General features: G+C 32.9%; 1 pseudogene; it reads left to right on the plus strand.

Moving 5' to 3' along the window:
* Positions 1-24,699: 24,699 nt before the first annotated feature.
* Positions 24,700-25,130, plus strand: LOC100428928 (p53 and DNA damage-regulated protein 1 pseudogene; annotated as a pseudogene).

Genomic DNA, 25,130 nt, shown 5'->3' on the forward strand with positions numbered 1-25,130 from the left:
TTTAATCCAGTAATAGAGATCATAAATTTGTGTTGTTTGAAACCACTAAGTTTGTGTGATTTGTTGCAGCAATCAGAAATGAATACAATGACAACAGGTGGTGGAATAGCCTTATGGGGCTGTGTTTATGCATCTTCTGGGATGTGAACCACATGTAGTTTAAAAATGTATTCAAGTCATTGTCATATTCTCTCTTAAAAATGCCTCCTGCTACCTTCTCTTCCTCCTTCAATTCTTATGGGAATTATTGAGGTAAATCACTCTGAGTAAAAACAAGATTACCTTGAAACAGAAATATAGAGTATGAGCCCCAAGCATAATGACTTACTTATTCTTTGGTTGCCTTAGGTTTTGAGTAAGATAAGCTTAGGAACATTCTTCTGGGAACTACTAGGGTCTGAAACTACCTTTGTCCCCACCCTAGCAAATACCATTCTATAACAGAATTTCCTTTGAGCATTAGAGAAAATACTCTAAATTAGTTGAAACTTACAGACTTTGAACCTAAAGCTGGATGATGTAGTAGGGTTTAATTTTTTAGTATCAGTGGTATATTTGAAATGTAGAAGTATGATATGTGGATTATTTTGTGCATGAGAACCCCAGCACCTGAATTCGGGATCACTCTGAGGAGAGCTAAAATTGTAAATAAATAGACCCTCATGGTCATTTCTCCAGGACAGTCAGAGGCAATAGAAATGTATTCTATCTCTTTATTGGGCAAAGACAATCTTCTTTAAAATCCAGAATTCTTTTCCAGCTTCACCTCTCAAACAACAACAAAATAATTCCCTTAATCACATAAATTTAGAATCCAGAATGATTTGTTTTTGAAGCCATAACTAGCTAAATCTTGGCAAACCATATGGTTGCAGTATAGTTACCTGCCTTGATGAGTTTATTTGAAACTTTGAGCTCCAGAAAAACTTATATGTGTACTCTGAAGACAAATTATTTAACCAAATATTTGATCTGTTTTTACTGTTAAAAGAGGCACAAGGCCAGGGTCATGAAATTCCGTCAATCTATGAAGGAAAAACAACCTTCCAAAAAGTTCAATTCCATAAGTAGAAGAACTATTCTTGCTATTAATAAATTCTCAGAGTGATAAAAAAATTATTCAAATTTTAAAACTAGAAAAAATAAAGACCTAGACATTTTTCATCTAAAACAAATAGCTATAAAACCTTTATAAACAGAAAGAAATCAAAGATGCAAATAATAATGATTTCAAAAAAGGCAATGGTAACAGCAGGAGAGAGAAAGTAACTTTATTTTTATAGGATTTTTCACCAACCAAACTCAGCATGAAGAAAGATTGTCAGCATGGCAAAACCCATTAATGTATAAAAATAATAAAAAAGAATGATAAAACGAAATAGTTTGAGAAGATACTAAAGAATTTAAAGAAGAATGGAATCAAAAGACAGACTGGGATTCAATAAGCTTAGACTGTAACCCTGGGGATTGGACTGAATGTTAAAGAATCAGAAGTTGTGCTTGAATGAACAAGTTTTAGCACCACATGGAAGCAACTGTAAGTTTGCTCAATTCAAAATAATAACTAGAGACTTTCTATTGTTCAAAGAAAATTGATAATAAGCTCTGCTTCCATGAATTCTATCAGATCAGACTGGAAAACATGTCTCTTAATATCAATTTTGAAAACATATATCTGAGGGTAATCTTCTGCTCCTACCAACTGAAAGATAAGGGAATATTTCTTCTTCAGTGACTGTAAACTCAGGAATCCTGGGGATATTCTTTAATAATCTTTGTTCAGGAAGATATTGATACTGAAACACTGTTTGATCCTTTTTTGGAACCAGAGATATCCACTGTACCACAATACATCCTAGCAGGCATTTAAAACACACACACACACACACACACACATTTTAAAATTAATATTGGGATCCAAATTATGTTGTGTGCTAAATAGAATGTGTATGAGGAATAGCACTCAAATTGTACCCCGTTAGCATAAATATGCTCACTCTTTTCCAGGTTACTCTTAACCTTTCAGGAAAAATAAAGATCTTCTCATAATATAGTTTAAGCCACTAGCATTTGTAATTGTTCTTACTTTCCAAAACATGTTTAATGCTGATTTTTTTCTTTTACTTCTCTTTGTTACTCCAGAAATAGGGTTATTTTATCTTTAAGCCTTGAAATTTATTCCTGGATTTTGCTTACTATAGATCATCTTAAAGTGACACAAATCCAGTTTAACTTAATGTCCCTGGCCTCTAATCACGGACATGTTTTGAGTAGGGTACATTTTTATCCTGGGGTTATAATGCTCTATTTAATTTTCCTGAATGACTTCCTATTTGGTGTCTTCTTCATCTCCTTCCCTCTTATGTTATTTGTGTTGTGGCTTAATTATCTCTGTAAAACTTGAGTTCCCATCTTCATGCTTTCTTCAACATATCAGGGGTTATCAATCAACCTTGCTGGATGTACCTCTTCAACTTTCACCATCTCATCATCAAAGTGGCAGAGATGGATGTTTAAAAGGGGATATCAGAAACAGTCTTTTTTTTTTTTTTTTCCTAGGGGAAGATTGTTTTTATGTGTATTTTCAGGAAACTTATTTTTCAAACAGAAACATGGCATGAAAAGAGACCAAAGGATTTCTGATAGAATGTAATTTAAGAAACGAAAAAGCTATGATAGGACCTGTGAAAGATGAAACTGTCATTGTAATGTGCGTTCTGAGCATTAGACTTTATGTGTCAATGGGTGAGTAAAGTGTATACCTAGCATCATGCTCATTACGTGTACTATTCTTTTAAAGTTCTGTGTTATTAAAATAACACTCCAAATAAATTGGGAGCTACCCGAAACAGAGAGTCTAACTGATATTGTGATCATTATAACTAGCACTCTCCTGGTGTTCATTCTTAAGTACTAGTGTTAATTCAGATGTTAATATCGGATATTATATATTCAGTGCTGTGTTAGAGAATTTTTTGCTGGTACTGAAAAAACACTATTTTTTTCTACTTGTATTATTTATTTGTTTTATTAACATAACATTTAATATATATAAAATAGTATTTAGTACACTGGTAGGGTATATGCGTAACAGTATGATAGAATCATGAAAAACACCTGCCTATTGAAGGTACTGAACTATTTCCAGTGATAAGAATCTATCAATGTGCCCCTCTTTTATTCTATTTCCCTATATTCCTGCTTGGTAAAAATAATATTATACGGGACATAGTCTTTGCGTACTTTTTAAAAAATAGGAGTCTAAAATTCATCTATACTTTTTATTGCTCTACTTAATTCAGTAAGTTGTTTTTTGATATGCTGTGGTTTCTCTGTGCTTTACTTAATAGCATTATTGTCAGTGGACATTCCTAAACTCTAGTTTCCTTGGGCACAGTGTTGTAAAAATGGGGATAGTCATAGGGAAACGAGAATTAAGATAAAACCTACTGTTTAATACATCTTGCTGCAGTGTGTGTGATCACGATTAATAATCCCAGGAAATATGAATTATTCTAATAGTTCTTGGGCCTATATGACATGTATTTTGAGTACTATACTCTCTCATATTATAGTAAACCTATAAATATAATGGATATAATGCATTACACACTATGGCACGTTCTATCCACAGTAGATAACAAATCTAGCCCTTAAGAGATTAGCTACATTTACCAAATAAGATAAAATAGCATTTATTTAACACTAAGTGTACAGGATGTTAAAGTTATTCTTGCTATAGATATGATGGAGAACTCTTTATGGATACAGAATACATGTTAATATTTAAACAACTGAGGAAGCTGTTTTCAGGTTGTACTCAAAGAAGCAAAAGTAGTTTTTTTTTCCACAAAAACAGCTGGAAAATACCCCTAGTCATTGAGAAGGTGCCTACAAAAACAATGGAAAGGAAAATATAGATATTTTACAAGGAAGCCCAAGCTTAGTTTAAAAAGAGAGACAATGAGCCATCAGCAAATTTAGCCATTTTTGTTAACCAGCAGGACTGAGGCCTGATATTTTGCAGAGCCTGCTGGAGGAAGGCAACAACTCCCACAGAAATCAACTGATAAAAATTCAAAAACAAAGACTGCATGAGATGAGCATGAAAACTTCCCATGTTTAGCAAAAAGAGTTCTGAAATAACAAATAGCACTCCAACTAGGTAGTTTAGGGCAAGGTGATGTGGTACTTTCTAAAGACAATCCATTTAATAAGAAAAATGCAAAGTGTACGAAAAGAATTACAACAGTTTTCATCTGACAGAAATGAGGTTGGCATTATAATCCCTCCATATATTATTAATACTTTATAGTCTGTCATATATATATGCTTTAATTTCAAAGTCAATTTTATTCACTTTCAAGAAACACTTTAGTCACCTTCATAAACCCCCAAGTTAAAAAAATAAAATTTTTTTTTAAAAGGCTCTAGATGTCAAAAATATACAGGCACGTGGATGGACTGAATGACCACATGCAAATTTTAAGAATTGAAGTTCCATTACTCAGAGTGGGTGTAGTTAGGCAATCACCCCCTTCTTAGACAGTACCATGTCTGTGCCACTTAATTCTCTCCCACACGCTTCCAAAATATTGTTACATAGTCAGGAGGAGAAGCTATAGAGCTTGGAATCATTAGTTTAGTTCTCTTTCTTCCACCATTGCTGCCTAAGTACCTGTTCCAATTGTTAATATATGTGAAAAATAAAATGTTGAGATCCTTTACCCCTAAAGCTATATGTCTATTTAACTAAGGTAGCTTGAATAGCCAACATGCTAATCCACATAAAGTAAGCTCCAAAGAGAAAGACTTTGTACTTTAACCCCAACTAGCTATCTTTAAACATTACATCATTAGTTACAACATAGGTTGAGTGAGAAATCATGAATGGCTTACATCCATTAAAAGAAAATCAACTCCAATACAGGCTGATCTGTACCATGTTTGCACCCAGAGTTGTGCATTACATTATATGATACCCTCTGCCAAGGACAATTGAAAGTCCTAAACATATAAAGGGTTATTGTACAAAGGATGTTGTGAAGCAGCCAGCCGTCTGTATATGAGCTTAAATTTTAGCTGCTGGGATTTAGGATGCTCGCGATCATTGCTGTTATTGACAGAACATTCCTGGAGTATGGATCAGCAGACAGGAGATGTTTGAGAACATATTAATGTGAGATTAGAAGCACTGGCACTGAAACAGGTTTCCAAGGGAAACTTGTAGATCTCCTTTCCTGGAACCTTTTGATCGACGCCTTACCGTCTGGCATAGCTAAAATCTGTCCTGCCTCGAGCAGAACTGATGATCTAATGTCTAGAGGTCGCTTCCAAGCCTATGACAGAGAACTAAATTCAAGACAATACAAAGAACAAAACATGGTGTCAAATAAATTGCTCATATTCTTCTTAAGTCCTCAATTCCCTGCAGCAACAGATGAATCTGAACAATAGTTATAGAAATAAAATAAAATAATCCCACAATTAACTAGAGTGTATATTGCATTGTGACTATTATGTTTATCATTTAATCATAAGTTAAGCCGGATGTCACAAGAGGAGAAACAGACCTGGTTGTGAAAACCTTATTATACTGATTAGAATGTCTTTCTATGAGGTATTGTGGAATGATGGTGATGATTTTACAAGCTAAATTACTAGGTTTGAGAAGTTCCTGGCACGTGTAAGAGTAAGTGCACTAGACTTCCCTAATAAAGCTTTCCTTCTCTTGTACTTTAACACAAGGGTCTGGTTCTGCACTATCTTGGCCTCACCTTTCACATACTATAGAAACTTTTCACAGCAGCCCTATTAAAGAAGTGCTTAAACCCCAAGCTTTGTTTTCCCACTGTTTTTACCTGAAATTAGCTCTTTCATTGTTTTCTTTACTTTTGAATACATTCATCCAATGATTATTTTATCACCTTGGAAGCACATTGTACTGTCTGAAAAATATGCACCATGCTGACTTCACTTATGCCGTATTGCACTCACTCTGCAAGCTCTTCAACAAGACATGCTATGAAATCACCTACCCTGTCTCACTGTTTCAAACAGACCTTTGCCACTGCAGATCAAGACTTTTAAAGTTCACTTGCTGACTTGCAGCAGCTCGTTGAATGTTTTCCAAGCTTGCAAGCATGCTGTTGTAAAGTAAAAGTGAAGCTTTTAAAGATTGCACAGCAGCAGGGATTCACTTCTTTAATGGAGAAAATTCAAATTTGCAATCCCAAACTGGCAACGTGGGGTGTCACATTTCCCACAATCTGTTGTGAGGCCTGCAGGTGTGACAACTCTGCCACATGTTTAAATGAGCACTACTGCTCCTCCTATATGCTGCAGAATTGACAATTTATCTCCTTCTGTTCAATTTGCTTTCTGCAAATCATTTTCAGAAACCAGTTTAGAGGGATGCACTCTAATCCAAGGACACTTCTGCTTTCTTTTCCTTTCATTGTGAATCTCCTGATATCCCTGACCATTTACAGGTAAACCAAGTATTATTCCCATGCATTTAATAAAACTGCATCACATCAAACACAGTTGGGAAATCAAATCTCAGATTTCAAATAACAATACAGTTTCCTCTGATTCACTATTATCTTACTTCTATCTCTCATCTAAGCTTAATATAGGAGACAGTAAGGAAGCAGTAGTACAAATAGGATATTTAGAATCACAGGACCAAAAACGTGGTCAGCTGCTGTGTGATTTTGTCTAAGCTGCCTAACTTCTCAAAGCCCTATGCTCCTATATTCAAAATAAGAGATTACATAATCTATTTGGCCAATGAACCATTCAGCAAACATTTTTCGAGGACCAATTTGCTCTATGGATCAGATTAAGGGGGAATACAATAAAAAAGACAAAATGTTGATCCAAAGTGAAAACACCATGTTAATCTTTAAACACTATACTTTTATCAGATGTTGCTGTTACCATCTAAATTGGAAGCCCCAAACTAGCTAAGTAGTCAATAAACTGTATTGATAATCTTAACATTTTAAATCACAGTAAATGTACAGTGATGCAGGTAGTAAAGATATGAAATTTGGGAGGTAATTTTATGTTTTGTATTAGAAATTCTGGAAAAAATCTGATGAGAAAAAAATATATTTTTCTTGTTCCAATCCTGGAAACATAAAGCAATTTTGTATCAAATTATTGTTTATAATGGCAGATAAGAGCTCCAAAGTTGTATTGTGGTTTATTTCCAATGCTGTTGAGTAAATGTATAACTGCCTGTATTTAGCAAATAAATGAAAAGCAATATGCCCTCAATGTTCAATTGTATCCAAAGAAAATGTAATGCAATTCCTTTTATTTTTCTCTCTCTCTCTTCACAATGAAGAGAAAATCAAGACAACATTATTAGACACAGTTTGGCCCAACCCTATGCTAGGCTAACATAAAAACACAAAGCTTATGTTTAGATACTTTACAATTGATTCTAGAGAAATAGGCTTGATATATACGAAACAACTAACATACAGTGTCACATGTTAGGATAGTGCACAAACTTCACGAAGATTGCAAACTCAAAAATATTTTACTAATAGAAGATGATTACTGTAAGAATTTTCAATGAAGATTTCACTAGAGGATAAATCCTACCCTTCTGGATTAATTGGGTTTCTCTCTGCCAACTCCCCTGTAAGATCTGAAGTGCGATTCCATAATTCGCATTTCTAAGAAGTTACGAGGCAATGCTGATGCTGATCTGGGAACCATTCATCCTAGGATGAATCCTATAAGCAATTCACAAATAGGACCAATGTTTTAGTCTCTTAGTGTCTCCCTAGTACTTACAAAAGAATCAGATCCACATTATATACTCAATAAATGTTGAACGAAATGCAGTCATTCTCTAAACGTGTGATATGAATCCCTTGCTATGAAGTAGGTTACGAAGTACCAAAACAAAGAAGTTACAACCCAGATGGGAAGAAAGACATCGAAATATATAATTGTGGTCATGCTGTCACATGTAAACATATATTTTTAGCAGACCTGTTTAAATGCCATCAGAGTCACGGTATGTACAGGAAATAGCCATGGTATATAGAAGAGAATGAACATTTCTGTTCTGCATAAACTCTCCAAGAAGGAGAAGTGAGAAACTGGAATTTCTCGTGGATTGCATAGGGCAGAATATTTCAAAAAATAAAAGGCCCAGCAATGTGAAATAGCAATATTACAGTTAGGGAACATAATTATTTTAATATGGCTAGGATATTGAGCACATTAACTGTATTTCTAGAGGATCCCAAAGGTTTCAGAGCTTAGCAAAGGTTTCAAATTGATGGGCCATGGATAAGAAAACATATCATGCCAGGAGACAGCAGGGGTAAAGCATTCAAGTAGTTATGATGAGGGGTGGGAACAGGGCAGGAAATGGAGGTATCAGGAAGACCAGCACTAATGTGGTGAAGATCATTGGTTCTCAAACTTTAGTGTTCATCAAAATCATCTTATTTAAACAGATATTGTGGGGTTTCTCTCTGCCAGCTCCACTGCAAGTTTTTGATTCAGTAGATCTGAAATGCGATTCTGTAATTTGCATTTCGAAGAAGTAACCAGGCAATGCTGCTGCAGATCTGGGAACCACACATTGAGGATGACAAGTATCAAAAATAAATCATGCCTGTAATCCCAGCACTTTGAGAGGCCGAGGGGAGTGGATCACCTGAGGCCGGGAGTTCGAGACCAGCCTGACCAACATGGAGAAAACCCAACTCTACTAAAAAATAAAAAAAATTAGCCAGGCGTGGTGGTGCGTGTTTATAATCCCAGCTACTCGGGAGGCTGAGGCAGGAGAATTGCTTTAACCTGGGAGGCGGAGATTGTGGTGAGCCGAGATTGCGCCATTGCACTCCAGCCTGGGCAACAAGAGCAAAACTGCGTCTCAAAAATAAATAAATAAAATTTTATACCCAACGTAGGACCAGTTGATGAAATATTTTAAATCCTTGGATCCAGAGTGTGGACAGCATCTTATAAATGTTAATAAGTCATAATGCCTTCTTAAATTCCATAATCGTCAGACTAACAATGAGTTTTAAAACATGAAAATACAAAGAAATAATGAGTTTACATTTTAGAAACAACAATTTTCAAAAATATAAAAGCCCGCATCTCCAAATTTTAGAGAAGTTATAGAAAAACAGAAACTTTTGTGCAGTGCTGGTAGAAGTGTAGGTAGAAACAACCCTTTGGAAAATGATTTGTCAATACCTAGAAAACCTAAATATGCCCATAACTTAAAAGGGGCAATTCCAGTCCTCAGCATGTTTGCCAGAGGAACTCTCATGATTGTGCACATAGAGAGTTATACCAAAAAATTGATTGCGTTGCTGTAAGAACATTTACCTATCCACCTACCTATTTATCTACCTATCTATATAGATATAGCTATCATACATACAAATATAAATATACATACATATATGCATATGTACATATCAACAAGAATAACATGAATAAACAAATTATTATGTGCAAGATTCCATTGGATGATCTTTTAGTTAAAAGTAATTAAGGATTATAGACCTGCAAGGATAAAACTCAAAAACAAAACTGTAAGCAAAGAATAATACAATACTATGCTCTCTTTTAATATCTAAATATGCAAAAAATATATTGTGAATGTACACACATACAGTCAGCATTAAAACTACATGTAATGACATATGACAAATTCAGAAGTGGTTACCTCTGCACTCACTGGAATGAAATTGGGGGCAAGAATATATAGTGGCTTACATTTTGTCAACCATTTTTTCTTAAGATAGGTGGTAGATAAATGAGTGTTTCATATACTGTCATCTATATTTGTGTGCAAAAGTTAGTTTATAATTTCAAAAACAGGAATGCCATAAAGAAAATTATGCTTTAATAATAATACAATGTTATATAGAAATATAATAAGTTGTATTGTGCAGAATGGATTTAGTGGGAGTGATGGGTGAGGTAATAAAGATGCCTGTTGAGAGGTTATCATTCATATTTGCTTCATAGCTACTGGATTTCTTGTTATTTCTATGACCTTTCTAAACAATGTTAGCACAGCTCTCGACTTGGAGTTAATCGTCAGGAGAGTATTTTTCAGCGGCTTATATAACGTTAAAATTCACTGACTTTATTAGTATAAATAGCTAATCAATTGAAGTTGAGTTTGCTTACCTGGTAAAATTGGCAGTGCTTAATACCTTAATATCTTCAGGTGAGGGATGGGGTAGGAAAGGAAGAAACTCAATAACACTTGATTTTATAGCATTACATGCAAATAATGAATTAAATATTAAATTTAAAAATTCAATAATTTTCCTCTGTATAGATATACCTGGCTAATAGTGTCAAAAATAGGTTTACTTGAAAAATTAATTATATTTTAATTTGTGGGTTATATTATTAATATTCTGATACTGTCATGGATGCAATAAGCTAAATATGTAAGAATCTTTAAAAAGAAATAAGAAAAATTTACTAAATGAGTTAATTATGTGTAATTTCTTAAGTATTTTTGCTATTATGACTTCCTGTTAGTCTCATTATTCACATTTCTCAATTGCTTTTGTGTACTACTAGTTATAGGGAGATAGGTTCTTGGCTGTGAGTCTACATATATATATATATATATATTTAATATTGGTAAACTTCAGATGATCAGTTGTCAAAATTCAGGAATTTAAGCTTTGCTAGCATCTAGTGAATAATGAAGTCAAACAAAGGGATAATTCTTTAGTAACTGGTTTATACTCTGGATTAATCTAATTGAGGATTTCTTATCAATATGAACTTTCATTGTTAAGCTAACTTGCACATTAGGGAAAAATAATTTTCTCTTTCTATTAACTATTACTGAGGTGAGTGGTGCTGTGATTTTTATTTTCAGCCTAGCAAATAGAGCACTCGAGAAAGCAAATTTTGTGTTACATAATCACATAATGCATTTCAACATCTAACATAAGTTTCCTTTGAACTCTCAGTTCTTCTAGAGTAATTACTTAGCTGCTTTCTGATTTTAATTAGCTCTATGATTTTAGAAAGATTCCAAAGTGGTGATAATAAAGGTCACAGTAAATTCTATGGCACTTGATAGGTAGTGAATGTTTGCAAGCTCTTGTTTAAATGCAACCAACTGAAACACATTTACTAAGATATTAGGAAAAATATGATGATGGTGATGATGATGATTTGAATGCCGAAGCTAGAACTGATACTTAGGTATTCAGGCCAAATTGAAGAGACGTTGTATTAGAGACTTTAACCTAACCAGGCTTTTAACTATCTGTATGAAAAAAAAAAAAAAAGGTTAAATAATTATAGATAAATAATGAAAAGGAAATCTTCACATATGGTAGTACATTGTGGAGATAAAGAGCATGAAAACGGGGACCAAACTCTTGGAGTTTAAACCCTTGCTTTGCCTCTTACTGGCTGCCTGACGCTAGGTATGTTAAGCATCCTTCTCATGCCTCAGTTTTCTAATATGTAAAAGAAGGATAATGATAGCATATGTCACATAGAGTTTATTTGAGAATTAAATGGATCAGTTTCTAAAGCACTTAAAGTAGTGCCTGGAAGACAGTAAGAACCAGTTGAATGTTTTTGTTAAGCAAAACAATTTGCATAATAAAAACAACCTAGTATGGATAAACCTGATGTAGAGATTGTGAGTCTTGGTGTTAAATAGGTTATCAAATTCTTCCAACTGAGTTCTATTTAATAATTTGCTCTCATGACTCCCCTTTATTTCCTACTTGTTCTCCAAATTTGTATGTAAACTCTATAGATTTTTAATAGAGGTATTTACATGGTAAATAATTACTTTATAGTTAAAATGTTTCTTGCCTTATAATTATTCCAACATTGGTTTATAAAAATGTAATTAATAAACTATTCTCTCTATTGTAAAATATGTAATCAACAATTGGCATATATGTGTCTCTTATCAAGTAGAAATACTAAACTGGCCCACCTATTTAATTTGTTTTAAATAAGTGAATTATTAACATTGTATTGTCTTAAATTTCAGTTACCCAGGAGAAATAAGTTTACTCTTAAACTATATTGTACAGTATATATTGTACAACATAGTGACTACACAAACAATATATTGTATTCTCAAAAAATGCTACAAATGGATGTAAAGTGTTTTCATCACAAAAATAAGTGATGAGGCAATTTATATGTTAATTAGGTAGATTTCATCATTCCACACTGTATATATGCTTCAAGACACTGTGTCGTACATGACAAATATCCACAAATTTTTTCTGTCAATTTAAAAAATTAAAAAAAAAAACCACTCAGTTTGCAATCTATCTGCTGGAATTAAATACAAGGCCAGGAATTAGAATCCTACTATGTTCCCAGAAGAAGATCATGATTAGATATTTGTGTATAACCTTAGTGATAACTACACTCCATAAAATATAAAATAAAATTGTAAGATGATAAAAAATTATATTGCCCTTAATATTTTTATTTCTATACACAAGAGTTTATCAAGTTGTAAAGAGTTACATACTCCTTTTTATCTTTGGAATAAAAAAAAGAATTGTAAAATTTGTCAGGTGGAAGAGCCTCTATGTTACGTAGTTTGTGTTCAGAAACTGGCCTTTTATATGGCCTCGTGGATACTTAATTGCAAACCAGGTCTTGACTTGTAGGATTTGCAGAAATGGCATCTGATAGTTGTTCCTTTGTGTTCTTCAACTTCCACATGCACACATAGTATAAGAATTAATACTTCTTCAATCATAATTATGTGCAGAATACTGTTTAACATATTTTCCACATTATTAGGTTGGTGCAAAAGTAATTGCAGGTTCCGCAATTGAAACCATTGCAAAAACCGCACATATGTTTGCACCAACCTAATAACTCACGTTATCTTCACAAACACCTTATGCAATTGTCATTGTTACTATCCTAATTTTACTCATGAGAAAACTATAAAAAAGCAAAAACTAAGTAACTTGATCAAAAATACAGAGAAAGTGGCAGATTTGGTAGTTTGACTTAGGCAGTCCAACTTCAGAAGCCAAGCTTTTAATCACTAACATACACTATCTCTTCCACATGTCATCCATTGGATTTAAGATGAAATCCACAACAACCAGTTTAAGATGCAACCAAGAGTAGTCAGTTTCTGAAGTGGTTGCACCCATTCTCCTCTTTGGGAGCTTAGGTGGAAGAACTTGGTTGAATTATCACCATTCTTAACTTTGACAGAGAAGTTCAACCTTGTAGTTAATGTATCTTAATTTCTAATACAAAACAGTAGATTAGTCTTGAAAAGAATGTAAGATGCTTACATGATATTATTTTCAATATCTTTTTAGTCTCATGTTATTGATTCCTATTAGGCCCTATTTTAGCAAAATAATTTTATTACTTTAAAGATTTGATATACTTTGTTATCAATCAGTATTAAAAGCTATAAAAGTGAGTTTTTAAAGAATAAGTAAGGCAGTCAAGTACTTATAATGTTAAATATTTGTTTGAGAGGATGTCGTTCATAAGCTTCTAATAGCAGTTGGTTATACTTCTATGTGTCTCCTGTCTTTTGTTTGTTTTTAATTTTTAGGCTTTACCATTTCTTTTGTCTTGGTCTGTATTCAGATGTAACATGGCAGAACAATTAAAATTTTTATAATAGCTTATCCTTATTCTTACAAAGAAACTTGGTATATGAAATGGTGAGTTTTCATTTTTAATGAATTTCAATTATGAATCATTTTAATTATCAATAATATGAATTTTACATTCATATTAGTTTTACAAAATATGAATGTAAAAACTTTGTAATTTTAGAACTGTAAGTAACTGCAGTTAACTAGTCCTAAGCCCTGATTTTTTCAAATGGGAAAACTAAGTTCCAAATAGATTAGATTACATTCCCAAATAAATCATCCTGGTTTGTGATACATATAAGATACTTGACTGAAAGATGTCTTGCATACCTGGTTGAATTTCTACTCTAATATCTGAGAAGAAAACATGAATATATTTTTTCAAGATGCAGAGTATATGAATATATAATCTTAACTTAATCTTAATTTTAATTGTATAATCTAAGAGTTAAAATAAAAGCATGGTTCAGAATAAGATGAAAACCACTTAGATTAGTGGAAATTTTCCCAATAGCCTTTGGAACAGCTCAGAGAAGTTAATCTTAAAATATCTCAAGGCAGGTAGCTGTGTTTCAGCAGACACTGTCCTTATATCCCACAAAACAGTAACTGTTTTACCATGTTTTTCATATGAAATACACAGCCAGAAAAAAAAATTCATATGTTACTAAGCACAAACAAACATATTCTATATGTTGGAGACATTGTGGCTTCTTTTAATTTTTAAAAACTTATTTTTGTTTTTGAAAATAAGATACTAATTAAAAAACTTTTGTAAGAATACATTTTTAATGTGTGTTCTAGCATTTAAGAAATTTACACCACTATTTTTAAAATACATTTTAAAAGTTTCATAATAATATAACTTCTTCCTGTACTCAAGCATTCTGGAAAGCATTTAAACAAAGATCATAATGCCAGTGTCCTTCACTTTTAAATTTGTGGGGTATATAACTTATACGGGAGTCACATCAAAATATCAAGAAAGATTCATGACAAATCAGAAGTAACTGTGAAAATGTCACCTGATGCAGAAAGTCAGGATATTGTAAAGAGAATACCTTATTATAATATTCAGGAAAAACTCCTCACCAAAATGAGAAGTTGCTGTATCATAAAATTTAAATCAACCAAAATTCTTAAGTAAAACTATATTTATACTTAAGTCAAAGGCAAAAAAAAAAAAAAAAAAAAAAAAAACAGTCTCCTAGAGTGATGCTTGTAATCGAGCTGAAAATGTTTCTCTAAATAAAAGTCTAAAAGTAGAACTAAATTGTATTATAACTGTTTTATGACAGATGCTAATAAAAATATATGGCCAGAAAAGTCAACATAGGCATTAAAAACATTAGGAAACACAGCAGAAATTTTATAGTGTGGTCTAAATATAATCTACATAGAAGTTTTATGATAAAATTTTTGGCTAGTAAGTATGTCATTTTGTTTTCTGTTCAATAATTGTTCAGTGATTTGTCCAATCTAAATTACAAATTAATTGAAATAAAGTTTATCTGTAAGCTGAAGAAGTAGACAATAAATTTATTATGTAGAAAATAGACACAGTAAAAATGAAATAACATGGTTTTATCTTTTATCAGCTAAGTAGTAATCGTATCCACAGTATACACGTAGTATTATGTATCATAAAATCAATTTAGTTTGTTTTACTAAGGAAGTTAAGTGGATATGTAAAGTTAAGCTGGATTTCTTTCATTCTCAGGGGCTGAGCATCATTAGATATGACTTTTTTTAAGCAGATGTGGTTTAGTGACTAAAAAGACTACAAAATGCTGTTTTTCTAATGTAAGTATTTTAAGCGGCTGGCTCTTTCTCTTAATGAGAGAAAGTTTTTCACAAGAGACATTCATTTGAAGTCATTTTGAGAAAGGAGTAAAAAAATTAGGGCTACTTATCTGGGAAATAACACAAAAAGAACTCCAGTTGGAGCTGCATATGAATCCTTCAGACATTTTTCTAAGTGGACACTTCAAGAACTTGACACACATGAATTAAAAATATAAAAGCTGATTCAACCAGCTGGAAGGAGGGTGGTATAATTGTGATGATAGCTTAAATGATCTCCGAAAGCTGTCAGTACAGCCTCATTCAGGGAGGAATAAGTGTTTTTCAGAGAGTTCAAGCGTTAAGTTGAGGGAACAGTTATAATATGAGATGTGTCATGCTGAGCTGGGAGAACAGTCCGTACTCAGTAAAAGAATGAAAAGAAAAATACTAGAAGATAAATAACATTGGAATTATTAGTGCCCATCACTTTGTAAATGTTTTTCTGTGTTTCTCAGACTATTCGAGACATTTCCTTTATGATGACATTACTAATATACCATAGTCGCCTCTTTATCACAAAAATGTTTGGGATTTGGAGAATTTCATATTTACATTCTAACCAGTGTATTCATCATTGTACACTAAGTTGTAATCCAGTCCTTCTCTCTTTTTTAAAGTTATATAAAATTGCTAATGAACAAAATAATGGTTTTTATCTTCTCGAATTAAATTGGCAGGTAGGCATATTTTTAATATCAGAAGGAGAGTACATCAGTGTACCCTATGAATAATTTCATTTATAGTTTCACTTTTAACAATAATGTTAAAACCAAGCTAGTTTATTCATGAGAATGAGTAAGACAATTACGAATATATTGTTATTCAATTTGATAGAAGGAAGATGTCCCAGAACAGGCAGCTATAGTCTAATTTCCAGATATTTCCATTTAAAATAATTTTGACTCCCATTTTTTCTATTGCAGGGTACATCTTGTCATTTTGTTGTCTAGCTAGCATCAATACCACTCCTTATTCTGCTACTAGAACCCTTATTTTCTTCTGTAAGTAGTATTGTTGGGATTGTCTACTTCAAGCTTATATAATATCTAAATTGAACTGCCAATCAAAGTGATTTCTTTCCCTAGTCAAGGGGTAGTCAGATTATTTCTCCTGGAAATATGAACGTTGAGCCAAATGTAGATTCAAAGTTAATCACTGTACTTGAATGAGATTATCCAGTGGTTCCTGTTACTAAGATCTCATGAGCCTTGCTAGTTCTTATCCTCGCCAAGGCCTCATTCTTCAATATTTTCTTTCATTTTGTGACCTAACCTACTTCCTTTCAGGTGTCTCTTTTTTCCTAGGTTGAGCCAGCCTGATTTACTTTACTTTCAGCTGAATAAATTGAACTGATTCATCTTCATTACATTCATTCACTCCTATTAATTCACTTATTCATCTGGCAAGTATACAGTGAACAGAAGATGACTAAGATGTAATTGTGAAAAAATAATTTCTCCCTTAAGAAATTTGACATCTGTTAAAATAGACCAGCAGTGGGCAAACATTTTTGTAAAGAGCTAGATAGTCAATATTTTAGGTTTTGTGGACCATGTGATCTCCATTGCAACTACTCCGCAAATGTAGTGCAAAAGTACGCATAAGCATTGTATACATGAGAGTGGATGATTTACATTATTACTCTATTTAAATATATTAAAATATGCATTTCATAAAACATTTATATGTCCTGAAATATTATTATTCTTTTGATTTTTGTCAACAATTTTAAAAAGTAAAAAACTGAAAACTAACCAAACAAAAACATTCTTAGTTTATGAGCCATACAGAAACAAGCAGTAGACTGGATCATGCTGATCTCTGAGATGGACCTAAAAGAAAACAGTTATTTGTGAGCCATATTATGAAGTAGTAAAATTTGGATAAGGAGGATGTCTTAGCAGTAAGTGGAAAGTAGCATGGGGTTTTAGAGGTAAGAATCTAACTCAATGTAAGAGGAAAGAATGGGTTGGGGGAGGCCTTTCTGAAGGAATTACATTTAGATGTACTTGAGAATAGAGTAGGAATAAGCTAACTAAAAAGAAAAGCAATAAAGTATTCAAAGTAAATGGAACAGTGACTATGAATGCTTACAAGAAAGGCAGAGAATCACAACTTAAAATGGCTGAATGCTTGGACGATGTGAAAGAAATAGTTACAAGAGGGGCTGGAAAGTAAAGCCAGAGGCTTAAGAATGGCCTTGGTGCTCAGTTATCTTGAGGCCTATTCAACATGTGCTTAGGGGAACCAGCAAAGTGAGTCAATTCCAGAGTGGGAGGTGGTGATGGGAGTAAGGGAGAATGCCTCTGAAGGAGAGCCATTAAAAATGAGTTGCTCATGCCTGTAATCCCAGCACTTTGGGAGACTAAGGCAGGCAGATCACTTGAGATCAGGAGTTCAAGATCAGCCTGATCAACATAGTGAAACCCCGTCTCTACTAATAATACAAAAATTAGCCGGGGCTAGTGACACATGCCTGTAGTTCAGCTACTCGGGAGGCTGAGGCAGGAGAATCACTTGAACCCAGGAAGCAGAGGTTTCAGTGAGCTGAGATTATACCACTGAACTCCAGCCTAGGTGACACAGCAAGACTCCATCTCAAAAAAAAAAAAAAAAAAAAAATTGTCATTATCATTATGAGCAAAAATGAAATTTGTTGTATTCCCTAATAGGTTATATTGTCATTTTGTATGGTATTTAATTTAAATTGCCTATGGAAAAGAATGCAAAAAATTCAGGGCTTCTACAATTTTAATTTAGATAAACTTAAAACTTAGGTTAAATGTTTTAGAATTCAATTTAAGAGCAATGGGGTAAGGGAGTCACTGCCTTTAAATGGAGAAACTACATGATTTGATCTTTTTTGAAAAACCACTCTGGTTTCCATGCAGAAAAACAGATCACTGGGAAAAAGAGAAGAGAGTCAAGAATATAACTGAAGGAACTTTTGCTATCACTTTCTGTTGGAGACATGATGATGGCTTAAAATAGAAGGCAAGGAGGTAGGAATACAGACAAGTGGCCCCATCTCTAGTACTATTAAACAGATAGATTAGAAGACCCTTACTGATTCACCAACATGAAGAATTATTGTGAAGGTGGAGGCAAGGATAATTATTAGGTCTCTGATTGGAACAGTTCTATGGATGTCTCCACTACCTGGAAACAAGAGAAAGAAAAACAGGTTTTGGAGGGAAAAGAGTTCAGATTTGACATATTTAATCTGGTGTGCTTGTATTTTTAAACTTCAAGATAAAGATAGCAAGTAGGTCACTGGATATATCAGAAAAGTGATCTAGGTTACAGCAAAAACATTGCTGTTTGACACGGTATTTTGAAAATTCATTTCAATTTGCCAAACACCTTGTGTGTCCTGCATTTTACTAAACAAATTACATGCATTGAATTAATCTTCACAATAATACAGGGTATAATTGTTATTAATACTATTATGACTGCTACATTATGAGTTATAAAGGTTATGTTACTTGCCAAAATTATTAAAGCTAGTAGTAAATGGAAAAGATGTGATTCAAGCATCAGATTTGTTAGGTTCTGGAAGCAACACTTTTAATCACCATGCTGAATCAAACAAGCATGATATGAGAAGCAGTTTCCTTCCAGGTTGAGGGAAACAATTAAAGGGAGAACAGTAAGGCAAGATCTTCTAACTTTTGGAAGACATTTTTCTAACTATTTTTTCCACAATAATGCAGTTTGTCAGGTCTTGTAAAACAATTCTAATAAGTGAAGCAAACAGTAGACTGCTTATAAATGGAATCTCTATAAATCCACCTAAAGGTGATCAGTTTATGAAGTGTTAGTGTAACCTTGGGTACTTTCATACATTGTCCATAAATTCACCTGAGTTACCTACTATACGTAATAGATTTTCCCAACCCAAATCATGACTGGTAATAATTATTTTGACCATTTTTAAACACACCTAATTCAAGGTCTATAATTAACAAAATAAGCATAGTAAGTACAATTGATATAACAATGATGAAGTATCTATAAGGGTTATATTTTGGGGGATTGGCAGGGTAAATCAGCTTAGATCAAGATTTTTCTACAGACACACAAAAATTGTGTAAACATAGTTCAAAGAAAAATGACTATCCCTTTTTTCATTAAAATTAAAACAATGTATTGGATGCTAAATACTACATTAATGTGTAAATTATGCAGCATACACTCATCTCCCCTGTCTTTCCACTAACATAGCTTATAATGCAGTAATAGTCATTATTTATCAGAAACATGATGCATGTAAATGCTTCCCATCCTCTTCTCTCTGCAGATAATTTAGATAGATTCCTGTCACTAGGTAACAGGAAGCTTTCCTGTTACGTACATTTCATAAAGTGAATGACATGACTAAGCACAGAAATGTACATCTCAATTTGGACTAATGTATAAGGGAGTTATTGGAACTAAAAATCGAATGTGTGATTCCTTTTCCGTCAAGAAATAAATAGCAAGTTGAAAGATTATAGGAATCACAAATTCCCTCTATATCAGGGTTTCTCAATTTTGACATTATTAATATTTTGAACTGGATAAGTATTTGTTATGGTCTCCCACAGCACATCCGATGCATATCCTATGCACTGTAGAATCTTTAACAACATCCCTGGACTCCATTCACTAGAAGCTAGTGACACATTCTCAGCTGTGATGATCAAAAATGTCTACAGACATTGTTAAATATCTCTTGGGAAGCAAAATTATCCCTGCTGAGAACCTCTTTTTAATATAAACTTTCCTAAATCATACTAGTGCCCACAATGTATTTATTTACATATTTTTGCCTCACTTATTAGTTGACATCATTATCTAATCAGAAAAGAAGGATGTGTCGAATATGTGTCATCTTTTGTAGCTAAATAGGATGAAATTATTTAGTAAATATAATATATAGCAAACATATCAGAATAATTTAAGATCCAGGAAATTCAGCCATAAGAAATTTTAACATTATATTTGATTAATCATAATTACTGTCTATATTTTTTTCTGTATAAAAGTTAACTTTCAAGTGGGTGACATTACAGGATATATGTACAATAAGGAACAATAAAAATATAAAGGGAACAAATGTTTAATATGCTTATTTGCTGTGCAAAGGAAAAGGGGAAATGGAAGTGAACGAAAACAATTCTCAAATGCTCTTCTTCCAAGAAACAATTTTATCAGAGCTCACTCCTGAGAAAATGTAAGTAATATATTGTGGAGTAGACTATTTACAACACAGATAGATTATTACACTCTGGATCAGACAGGAAAATTATGCAATCTTTTTGAGCAGTTAGAATCCTTGGAGTAAATGGTGGTAAAGTTTTACTAAAGTAAGATAAATTAGCTAACATGAGACAATTTTAATTCATTAATGCCAAAAACTCTCTGCAAAACTTATTTATCGCTAAAATAAACTTTCAGATTCTGCTTGAATTGTTTTTGGAGATGAAAGAGAAAGAGTAGTAGGAATAAGGTAATCGTTTGTTTTAGCAGACTGGAAGTAAAGCCGATCTGACAGATTTAAATTCTCAAATGAAAGTCTATCCATTTCAATAAACTAAAATGCAGTAGATATAGGAGATAATTGTTTTTAATTACTTATTAAAGTCACATTAATTTCAAACATGCTTTTATCCATGCCCAAAAGTTTCTCATGATGGTTTTGGAGCACTAAATCGAATATTTACCTGAAGCTGATTTAACCTTCATTATTAAAGGCCAATTGCAGAAGTAGTTTTGTAGCCTGTAGTGCATTGCAGTTTTAGAACTGGAGATTGAAATTCTTGATCAAGTAATGAGAAGCCTGAAACACTGATTACTTCACTTGTGGTTTCATAAAATATTCTATTATTTTTATTTTGACATTATTTTATTTCTTTATTTAAAATATTGAGCATGAATACATGAAGAATCAAGTTAGAATTATTAAGTAGTAGCTTACCTTATTATTATATACTGAAATTATAATTACAACATTTAGAATATTTTTATATGCAAACTGATTTAATTCTCACAAGCTACCTTGAAAAACCAGCAGGAAACAAGTAGTTGCAATTTAGCAGATTCAAAATGTTAGGCTCAACTATATTTAGTGATCACTTAGTAATTAGAGGAGTTTGGGACTACCATTTAAGGAAATAAGCAACATCTTCAAAGTATACTGAAAAAAAGTATAGGAAAAGTTATACAAATGTTAGTGTAACTTTACTTTGACCTCAATAAGCTTTATAAAGCCTATTTCAGAAAAAAATCACCTATTCTATAAACCTGTCATGTTTAATCCTCTCTCTATGCTTTCCATCATGCTTTTGCTTTCATATAAAATATCTTTCCCTTCCGCTATGACTGCATGCTCTGTATTTGTGTATTACACTCCCAGACACATGTAGATTGCAAGATATCCGTGAATATTTTTTGAGTAATAGCTTTTTGTTCACTTCCTGCAGCTTTTAGAGTCATCACATTTGTTTTGCATCTAATTACATTACTGTTATTTGCTGTCACTTTAAGTGTGTTTTCCTCACCTCTTGAATTACATTGTAGTTTGTTTGAGAAAGGAATATGTTCATAGTTCTTCTATTTCCCAAAGAGTGAGTTGATGATAATGTATATATTTTTAAATTATTAATATTATACTGGTTTTAAGTTATCCCTTACTGATATTTTGATGATACCTTTTTCACCATATATTTATTGACATAAACTATCTTAAACCCGTTGGATTTGCCAACCTTTTAATCAACTCCTGTTAACTTTTCATTTTGTTGGCAGTTTTTATGGGCATATACACACAGATATAGGCACACTCACACGTTCACTTGCACATATACAGAAGTATCATGCCCCAAGCCTATGTTCTCAATAATATGTTTTCTGTTGGTTGGCTGCCATACCTTACTCTTAATTAATAGGTTGCTTTTCAACAGAAATATTATGCCTTGGGCATGTTCATAAACAATGTGTCTTCTTATGAAGATTTAAAGGTTATGGTAATGAAAAGAATCTTGAATGTTAGAGAAGGCAGGGGCAGAAATTAATTTTTGTCAGGCAAATTCTTTGCTTACCACTAAGTTATACTACATTACTCTTTTAATTTTATGCTTAGAATAAGCTTTCTAGGTTAAACTAGAAAACGAGTATATCTGTTTAAAGTCCAACTAAAATGAAAGTTTGGCACAATAATAATCATATGCTTGCTCTATCAATCTACTTGTTTTTGAAGAAAATATACAATTATTTTTCCTAATTTTGAAACACAAGATTATACATGCTTATGAAGAATGCCCAAGCTCATTTCTAACTAGCTAGATGATGATATATTATATGAGACTTGGGGTTTAATTCAGAGGATTATCTGTCATTTTCCAGAAATGATTATCATTATTATCACTAATAAGTTATATATTCTTATTTATTGATTTATCTCAGGGAATACAATATTTATAAGAAGAGACAAATGAAAAGTAAACTTAGTTCTACTTCATATTATAAAGAGCTTTCATAATAAAATAATACACACAAAATATTTAAAGGACTATAAGTACATAAAGGATTCATTTTTTAAAAAATTCTATTTTCTCTTGACTTCTAACATATATATTGTTTATTAAACATGGGTTGTTCTATTAATGGAAACTATGCATTTCAAAGTTTGTATAAATTACTTTTTTGGATTACTACTGTAATATAAGTTCATGGTGGGGCAAAAAAGTGAAACTTAAATTTGAACATGAAGAGTGAATGCTATTTAATAGAGTCAATGTCAAAGAAAAGTGTTGCAAACAGAGGGAACAACATAGGGGGAGACAAGAGATGAGAGAGCATTAGACTCCTGGGAGACTTTAAATAATTCAGTGCTGCTGGATAGTTGGAGAGGAAGCAGGAAGTGATGCCAGGTGGCAATGGTGACACAGGTAGAAATAATTATTCTTGATTTCCTCATTAACTTTATACCAGAGTTCACCATAATTTTGCCTCATTATGGAAAATACACGGGAATAAGGCAATTTTTGAGGCAGAATGACAAAATAAGCATCCACGGCAGCAAAATATAATAAAGAAAACGTGTTGGTTTTTTGTTTGTTTGTTTGTTTTATATGTGGCCTAAGAGAGCATGAAGAATCAATCATGAAGCCCAGGCTTAGTTTCGTTTTATTTTGTTTTGTGGGGGCAGTAGTGTAGACTGCCAGGACATTTATTACGATAGAATATAGAGGGAAAAAAAAATCTTCTATTAACAGTGTTTCAGGGACAAAGAACTGGTTTGGGAAATTTTTGGTATAAATTACCTCTAATAAAACAAATTAGCAATGTACAAAAGGAAATAACTACCATTTTCCAATTAAACGAACCAGGGCTCCTTGGAGAAATGGCAGATTCTGGTACTAAGGCAATAAAATAAAATAAAAGAACATCATACGTATAGTGCTAGAAAGTAAGAAAAAACTCAAAACAAACAAACAAAAGAGAATGAGGTTATGTCAAAGTGACACAGGAACCAATTTTAAAGAGCTTTCAATGGCCAAAACTGGAATAACTTTAAAAATAAAATAAGCAAGATAATATTGAATTCTAACTCAAAATATAAAATAAATATACAGGAGTACATATTTATATGGCCAAATTATTAATTAAATGAATAAATGAAGGATAAGGTGGTCAAGTCTTCCTCACAGAAGAGTCCCAAATGATATTTATAAATACTCCCTTAAATAGAACCCAGAAATAGGTCCATATAAATACAGTCAGTTGATCACTGACAATGGAACAAAAACAATACAACGATAAAAGATAAATCTTTTTAACAAATGGTTCTGGAACAACTGGACTTCCACATGTGAAAAAAAAAAAAAAAAAAAAAAAGAATCTAGGTACGGACCTTACACTCTTCCCAAAATTAACTGAAAATAGATCATAGACCTAAATGCAAAATGCAAAATTATAAAACTCCTAGAAGAGTTTTAAGGTAGAAGTGGCATCTTATCCCTGCCTGGCAATGGGGAGAACATTCATTAAGCTCCAAGATGACTAGATCACCTTTGGAATATTGAAATTTTTATTAAGGGTGAAACAAATCACATTTAGGTCCTATTTGACTTTAATTTAAAGTTAAATATATACACATAAGATTGCTGGTGGCAAGATGTTAATTTCAAAACACAGTACAGTATTTTAATTACTTGATGGAGCAGTTTCTTCCAGCATTGAAAGATCAAATGAGGGGTTGTGCACCCGAGTTGGTGGGTGCCATGCTGTCACCTGATGCAGAGCAAATTCTGTGGTACCAGTTCAAGGTGGAGGAGCTTGTGGAGGAGGTGCTGGTGGACAAGCAGCAGGTTGTGGATGTGGACACCAAAAGGAATAAAAACCCAGAGGGCCTGAGAGCCCTGCAGAATGGTCTCAGCCTCTCTGAAGATGTGGCTTGCTTCAGGAACATGTTTGTCAAGATGCCTCATCCTCAGGTGAAGGAAATGATTAAGAAAAATCAGGATCATCTGGATAAAGATATAGAAATAATCCAAAAACAATGAGGCCCAAGGCAAACCAGAGCCGAAGAGTTTTAACTTGAACCCCTTCAATCAAGGTGAACTTAAAACTCTCAAGTTCTTCTTGAAAGGATGA

This window comes from Macaca mulatta, chromosome 11 (genome assembly GCF_049350105.2).
Source record: "Macaca mulatta isolate MMU2019108-1 chromosome 11, T2T-MMU8v2.0, whole genome shotgun sequence".
Lineage (NCBI taxonomy): Eukaryota > Metazoa > Chordata > Mammalia > Primates > Cercopithecidae > Macaca > Macaca mulatta.